The sequence below is a fragment of the Enhydra lutris genome, unplaced genomic scaffold (genome assembly GCF_002288905.1).
Source record: "Enhydra lutris kenyoni isolate GAN:26980312 unplaced genomic scaffold, ASM228890v2 scaffoldscaffold48, whole genome shotgun sequence".
In the NCBI taxonomy this organism is placed as follows: domain Eukaryota; kingdom Metazoa; phylum Chordata; class Mammalia; order Carnivora; family Mustelidae; genus Enhydra; species Enhydra lutris.
This window is the reverse complement of record NW_019154132.1, coordinates 11,030,296-11,038,976: the sequence shown is the minus strand read 5'-3', so window position 1 is coordinate 11,038,976 and position 8,681 is coordinate 11,030,296.

Genomic DNA, 8,681 nt, shown 5'->3' with positions numbered 1-8,681 from the left:
TCTTTCCGTGTTTCTTTTTTGGGTCTGAGGAGGACTGCTAAGAGCCCGTTGTTACATGTCATCGTTAATGAGATGAACTAACATGACAACACTCAGGGCGAGACTTGTTATGTGTTTTGTTTTGTATTGTTTTGTGTCTAAATCAAATGAACTTGAGTCTGAGTCTGCTCGCCAGGGCTGGTGAGACATTCAGTATTAGTCATTACTGGCAAACACATCTCCCTCCCCAAAAGCCCAAAGGTTCCTTCTCAATCCAGAAAAGTTAGCAAAAGCCTTTATCCTTCAGTCCAACAGGACTGCCTTTGAGAACGCTCAACATGGGGCCCCTGTGAGAGCCACACACAGAATCACTATCTGGGCCGCGGAAAACCTGGCTGTAGTTTTCAAAGCCGGAGCTTAGAGCTCAGATCCCCCATCAGACACCTGCCACCTTCCAGGGATCTGTGAGAACGGGGAGCAAGTTCCTGCTTCCAATCTTTGGGAATCCAACTGCATTCCCCCACAGGTACCTGGGTCACCTTCCCTAAATGTCTTTTCCCTACCAACGCTTTGCAAGTTCTGCTCCCTGGTGGACAAGCCAGATTTAGAACCCTCGAGAGCCCACACCTGCCGTGAGGGAAAGCCAGCACTAGAGGACAGACACAACGGCCCATGGTCCTAATGGAGGATTGGGGAGGAAACAGAAGACAGGAGACACCAGGACTTTCTCAATCTATCCCGCCATCTCTGCTCCCATAAATTAGGGCTTCACCTTGTGTCTGCATTCAAGCACGGATTCATTTCCCTTTGTGCTAAACGACCTCAGGTGATTTGGTTTTGCTTGCTTGGTTTTCGTTTTGTTTTGTGAAAACGTGGTTGTGCTTCCTTTCTCTGAGCAACAAGGCAGAAGCCCCAGGGTTGGCACTCCCACATCCATGGCCAAGCTATCTTACCTCTCTGACCCTCAATTGCTCTTACCTGCGAGGTACTGCTAATATTTTCCCTGACTTCCTCACACCTCACAAAGCTGTGCGGTTCGCGGAAGGCAATATATTAAAAAAAGTATGATGGACATCAAAGATGCCGCTAATAATAGAGCCTCACTATCTCCAACAACATCTCACCCACCCATCACTCATTTTCTGAAACAGTCTCATTTCTGGGACCAGACACTGGGAAGAGAAGTTCATATCTGATGCATGAGTGCTCTTTTTTCTCGGACTTCCAGCCCTAGTCAGTAGGAATCAGCGGTACTCTAAATACTGTCTCCTCGGCTTTAGATGGAGAGAGATGTCTCTGTGTGGCCAGAGGGCCCTGGTTTATATCTGTTGTCTTGGCCCTGTGATGAATAACTTGCCCCCCTCCTCTTCGCTCTCCAAAGTGTTTCAGTTTGATCGATTTATATGCTCACCCTCGCTGCTTTAAGAAATGAGGATTAAGTAAAATACATGTGATCCAAAGAAGGATGCCTTGTAACTACCAGACCCATCAAGGCCCGGTCTAAATGCACACACACCCTTGACAGGAATACAAAAGAACATTCCCCTAATGCTGGAAATCTGTCGCCATCTTGTGGCCAAAAGCTGCTCTTCCAGCGGGACCTTTGGACCTTTTCATTAAGGACAGAGGAGTAACCCATCCAGAATACACAGAATTAGGGGCTTGCAAAATAAGTATCTCATGAACATTCATTTCTTCCTTTCTTTTCTTTTCTTTTCTTTCTTTCCTTTCTTTGTTTCTTTCTTTCTCTCTCTTTTTTTTTTTTTTTTGCTTGTTTTTTTAAAGATACCAGTAACTGTTTTCAGATGTGCCCAAGGCAGGAAATAGGCCTCTAATTTTAGACTGAGATTCCAACTAAATGATTGACTATATGCAGCATGCCGGTTAGAATAGAATTTCCATAGAGGTTCTGCCTTATATTGGAATACTGACTAATTCAACCCAGTGCGGATGATGGTGTTTAATCAAACACATCCACTTGCGAATGTTTCATTCTTGGTGGGGCCACTGAAGGGGAGGAAGACGGCCAGGTCACACATGAGCAGCCTGGAAAGGGGAGGAGGCTGGTGTTCAGAGGTTTCCTGAGAAAGCCACCTGAGGAGAAGCCTGGTGAATGACCAGGGGACAAGAGGAGGTGAGGTCGGTGCTCAAGTCAGGACAAAGAGCAAGAGCAAGGGTCCATGAACAGCAGGAAGGGGCGGGGGTGCTGTGTCCCTGAGAGGCAGCCCACAGCGCTGTGGAGAGTGAGGGCCCGTGGTGTGAGATGAGGCGGGTCAACGACACCTTGGAGCAGGTCATTGGGCGTGTGAAGGACTTTTCCCCCCCTTTCTAGGAGCAATGGGAAGCCATTCACATGTCACAAGTGAGGAGACTACAGGGTCCCATTTGAGTTCCAGAAAGATCATTCTGGTGAATACGGGGAGGAAAGAATTGAGAGGGTTGTCATGGATTTAAGACGACCACTACGGCAGTGATCCATGTATTACAATGGTAGGGATTACTCAGCATGCACTGGGCCGTTTCTTTTTCTTTTTTTTTAAAGTAGGCTCCACACCTCAGCATGGAGCATGACCTGGTGCTTGAACTCCCAACCATGAGATCAAGACCCAAGCCAAGATGGAGAGTAGGACACTTAAAGGACAGCACCCCCCACTGGGTACTGTTCCTAAACACTGAGTGTATTCACTCATTTAATCCTTACAAAAACCCTATGAGCGGAGTACTATTACTACACCCATTTTACAGATGCAAAATGAGGCACAGAGAAGTCTAATTGCAGAAACACCCCTCCTTGTGACCAATACACAATACAATGCCTACTGGTGGTAATAAGAAAATGAGAAAAACACGTGGTTTCAGGACTATTTCAGAAGTAAAACCAAAACTGAAGTGCTAAAATATGGGGCGTCAAGGGTACCTCGGGTCGACTTCAGCGACTGCACAGGGACGCTGGAAGAACAGCAGGCTCGGAAGCAGCTGCGGATTTGACCTTGCAGGTGCTGAGCTGGACCAGTTTTAAGACACGCAGAGGAGATACTGAAAAGGCAGCTGGCTCAAGAGATAAGAATGTGGTCCCACTGGTGAAGAGCTGGTAACTGAAATGACAAGTAGGACTGCCTGAGGGGACAGCACAGGGTTAGGAGAAGGGGGCTACTACTTGGGGGAGGGGGTGGTCTGAGGCCATTAAACTGCAGGATAAGCTTGCAAATGAGATGAAGGGGGCAGGGCCAGACAGGCTGTACTGAAACCTGTCACACCAGGAGAATTTAGCATCCTGAAAGCCCAAAGAATGTTTCAAGGGATGAGCAAGGACAGCAGGTGCTATTGGAAGGTCAGACCAAGTTGAGGGCTGGAAAATGCCCTTCAGATCTTGCATGTTGGGAGTCCCAGAGGAACCTACTCAGAGAAGGCTGGCCGCCGGGAGGAGGAGAATGGGCCTTTCCTTTTTCCAAGATACAATATGCTTAATGCCCACTTTTAGAGGTGGAAGAGCCTGGATACGGAGGAGAAATACGGTTTGTCCTTTGTACATCTCGGGTTTGTACTACATGGGGTGTTCCCTTCCACAAGGATTTTTGTCAATACAAACAGCACCATACTGTAAATGTATTTTCTCTTCTTTATGATTTTATTAGCTTTTCTTTTCTCTAGATTATAAGAACACAGTATGTATCATGAAACATATTAACAAAATATGTTAATCAGTGGTTCTTGCTACTGATAAGGCTTTCTGTCAACAGTAGGCTATTAGTTAAGTTTTGGGGGAGTCCAAAGGTCTAAGCAGATCTTTGACTTCCTGACACATTGTTCAAGGGCCAACTAACTTACAATGTCAATTTGCTGCAAAGGCAGGAGAATAGGATCCAAAGCACAAGAGGGATTATTCCAGGTAGGGTTTGTCCTCTAAGGGACCAGGCGGGAAGGAAAGGGTGGGAATAGATACAGGTATGAAAATTCTGGAAGGGCGCCAGGCTCCTGGACTTCTGTTCTCACCAAATGACCTGTTTGATCAAAATGATTCCCAAACCTGCTTATTTCAGTAGTCTCCAATATTATAATTCTGTAAATACTACAATGAAATATGAGCGTCAAAAAGGTTGCTAGTTCTATGAAAACTTAGTTGAATGTTTTGTGAAAAGTTGATAAAGGCAAGATGCCAAAATCTTATCCATCTAGGGACAAGTGAGGCAAATGTAAAAAAATGGGAAAACATAGTAAAAATCTTTGCAAGGTTCTGTTCTTGTTGCAATTTGAAGAGAACGAAACCAGAAATTGCAGGATTGTAAGACTAAACATTTACAAAGAAACCGAGATTGAAACTCTAATGGATCTCTGTTCAGTGAGAAAACAGCCTTGGTCTTAACTCAGATAGTGTAGGATGAATGTATGTTTTCCTGACTCTCCATTTCAACGGACTTTTTCAATGGACTGACCAACTCCTAGACCAAGCTGGCTTTAAGAAGGCTTCTATGTTTACAAAGATGAGTAAGAAGGAAGAAGAGAAGAGAAAGCTAAGTTATGGGTTGCCTACTCTAAGGAATATGCTTAACTAGGTTGTTTTTTGTCTGTTTTTTTAACCTACTCCTTAAAATAATCCTAGATGTTATCATTCCTATTTGGTAGCTCGGGAAACAGGTTAAGTAACCACCCTATGAAGAGAAAAGCATGTGGGTAGGAATTCAGTTCTCCTGACTTCATCCTATGTTTCAGATGGGCCATTTCCACTGATCTTACCCGTACCTGGACTCGTCCCCAAACTATGTTCCACCCACATCCTCCACCAACCACCCACCATGGGTTCATCCTTAGCCTTGACCTCCCATTGTCTTTTCACCCACCAAGCCCTGTCACCTCAATTCCTGTGATATTTCTTCCATGTGTCCCTGCTACCACCAGCCCTGCACAGACTCACATCGTCTTCTGCCTGGACTATTGCAATAGTCTCCCGTTGCTATAGCTCCTTCGTGGGCAGACGTGAGCAGGATCATTCTATGTCTATGTAGCAGTGGAACATTCACTCTTCAGTTTGCTTCCAGCACATTACTTTCCTCCAGGTAGGTTCCTGATTTTCTCCCCAGTCCTTCTCACCATCCTAATGGTCTTTCTTTCACCAGCCCCTTCAGTATTAGTACTCTACTCGTTAGGGGTCCCCTCTTGGGTCTCTTCTCACTCTATCCTCCTCCCCCTGTAGATCCTGTTTTTGCCTTCAGCTTCAATGCATTCACATACTGGTGATTGGACTCTACTTTCAACCCTGCCCCGTCTGACCATTTTTACAACTGGTTAGTGTTTCTGTCCACCCAATGGCCCCTAAGCATATCCAACTCAAATACATATGCCCATAACTGGACTCTTGTCCCCCATCTCCCTCCCTGTGCCGACCACAGACCTGCTTCTTCCACATGCAACCCCTAGTGTTACCAAATCTCAAACTAAATCCAAAGGTTGAAATCATCCTTTACTTATCCCTTGTCCTTCACTTGGCCTCACAAGCCAATCCCAGGTCCTGCTGATTCTTCATATTGTCCCATTTCCCATGGTTGTCACTCTTTCCCACTAACTTTCTATTTTCTTAGACTAAAGTTAAGGTATATCCGTCTCCACTGCGCCTCCAAAGCAAACCTCGCTGATCCAGTGAGCATGAGCTTTCAGGGTCATGTGTACTCAGTCTGGGCGCCTGCAAAAGTCGTCTCTCAATACACATTAAACAAGTGAATCCACGCTCTTGCTCAACTCAACGTATTTCAATGTTTTCCAACACAATGCTCGCGCTTCGAAGCCCTTGCCACTGCATACAAGGTCTCTTGTGACTTAGATCTTTCCTACTTCTCCAGTTTCAAACCACTGTGCCCTAGAAATACTCTCTATTCCAGAAACAACCAACCATCTACTGTTCTCCAAACAAAGCATCTTCCCATAACTCTGACTTCACACATGCTTTACTTCTGACTGGAATCCTCTTCTCATCCTCTACCTGGAAAACTCCGACTCCTCCAAGACTTCTAGAGAAGCTTCTGCTTTCCTTCCCTCCACGCTCCTCCCCGTCCCAACATCCTCCACTAGCAGCATCATTTTTGTAACTGAAGTACTCACTTGCACATAACAATCACATACTGGCCTGTAGGGCTGCCAGGGGGGCCAGAATGAAGAGAAAGCGTTCTCACGGCCATCCAAAATCATTCTTCTTTCCTTTTCAGGAACTCCTTTCCTCCTTTTAAGGACCATCTAACATCCCAAACCGCAAGATCAGTCTTCCTAGTGTCTGAACTGATCCCCAGTGTCTGGTCCTCTTCTCCACCCCAACTCTAGCCATCATGCATTAGTGATCATACCGATAGTCCACATACACCCTAGAATGAGTCCCCAGTTCAGATTCCTTTTCTAGGACTATATATTTTTAATGACTCTGCTCAGAAAACTGCTTCACCTCTAAAAGTCTAACCTCTACCCCAAACTTCCTTTTATCCATTACACACAAATGTCACACTCATTTTATCTCCAATCTCTACCTCTTCCTATTCACCCGATCTATCAGTGTCTTACTGATCAGACTTCTCTTACAGTCCAGCTTCCACAGCCAATCTCCATCAATCTCTACTGGCCTTGCCCTTTAGATTGCTCTCCAGCAATCTTTAACGGCCTAGGTCTCTACCTTCCAGTGCCTGACCCCGGCAAGATCCATACTTCCCTACTCTACATTCTTGGCAGCTAAGCACTGCTAGACAAAAATGGAAAACTTGGCTCCAAGTCACTGCAATTAATGATTTCCCACCTCAAACTGGTTTTCAAAGCAATCCTCTATCTTTTCGCTTGCCTTTGGTCATTGTGGTCACTTAGTCTTCCGGATGGTTAATAATAACAAAAATGTGAGACAGGACTAAGGTCAACAGAGTATCAAAACAATCTTGAGGGTGTTGGCTAAAGTATGAGAAGAAAACCAAAGGCCACACATAGTCAAACCAATTTCGCTCCAATTCCATATGTCCTTTGGGTTCTAAGTCAATTATTTTCACGGCACCAGGAATACTACTGCTGTCTTAATTCTTATAGATCCTTAGAGTTTGAAAAGTGGTGAAGGATGCACCACTGGTAAAAATGACTGCTCTTCAACTCCCCTCACGCCCCAGGTACCTTTACATACTTACAATAGGTCATCAATGACACATACCAAACTTCTGTTTTCATTTTAATTTATTCTGTGCAGTTTAAAGTGAAAGTTAAAAACATCATACAAACCACAGAAGCTTAGGTATAGTTCTGACCAGTTCCAAAACAAAAACAGTGAATGATCATTTACACACATTGCTTAACTCTGAATTTACATTTTTTTATATAAAGCTACTATTAACACACACAATTCTAATTCCTTATAAACCTATTTGTCAAGCAACAGGATGACGATGCATCATAGCACAGCACAGAATGTTTCCAGTAAGAAACCACAGCAGCAGTATTTGGTGAATGGTTAAGTGCAGAATTAACTTGGGAGTGTAATATCAAACACAGGTCATAATAACTTGGAGTGTAACGTCAAACACCAGTCATAAGATAGGCAGCACACATTAACAAATGGAAAATGTAACTTTTAGTAAGATAAAATGTCATTCTTTATGCTTTAAAAGCTATAGCGGATACTTTAAAAGCCAACCATACAAGTTGCTTTAATTCTAGACTCCATAACAAAATACTATTCCATTAGTTGCTTGAAAGTCTATAACCTTACCTTTTTGAAGTCAACTTCAAATATAAAAGCACTTGAAGTTTACTGGTCAAAAATCTAAAGTTATACAGGCTACATGTTACATTAAAACATACCTCGTAAGAAAGACTTTAAAAAATACTGCACTGTTGCCTTAAAATAATGTCAAAATAGGTTGCTCCTAACAATAAAAATGTACTACTTTCAAATCTTTCAACACTTTTTGGTTTAAAATAACATTTTGTGAAACCATTAATATCGTTCACCCACCTCTTGGCAAATATATTCCCACCTTTCCGCAAAGTAACAGTTGGAAGTGGTTTTTAAACCTAGTATCATCTAAAGAAATGGGTCAGCACATATGTGAATTAGCTATTCACCAAAACAACGTATTTAATGTTTCCACCATGAAAACAACACTACAAAATCCATGGGATGACTTCTATTTTTAGCTTAACCTATATATTAAAAACCTCACTGAACAGTGCCACATTAATATTTAGCAGAGTTTTTTGGCGTTTAAATCAGAGCGATGCAAACCAGTACGTTTGATACAGGCAATTTTTACAAAAGTTTCAGAGGCAGAGATGCGGGAAATTGGTTAAGAACATGAACAACACTGCTGAAAAGTCCTGGATTTTAGAATTTATCCTCAAAAGATGGCACAGATGATGGCCATCACCGTTTGTGAGCATTCCGACAAGACGGATACTTGTATGTGCTCTTAACGCTCAGCGTCTTTCCAAACTGCAAAATTAACCCCAGGCCAGCCTGTCTCTCACTGAGAAACTGCGAAGGTACTTGGAAAGTCCTGGCTGAGAGCAGTTACAAAAGCACTAAACTAGGAAAAGGAACAAAACACTGTACCACACAGATAATTGTGTTACTATTCCTCTTGCCTTTCTCAGTGGCCATAGGAATATGTACTATGTTGAGTGTTACGGGGGGGTAGGCAGGGAGTCCAAGAGAACACCACACGTTTTAAACGAAGAAGTTCGTTTAT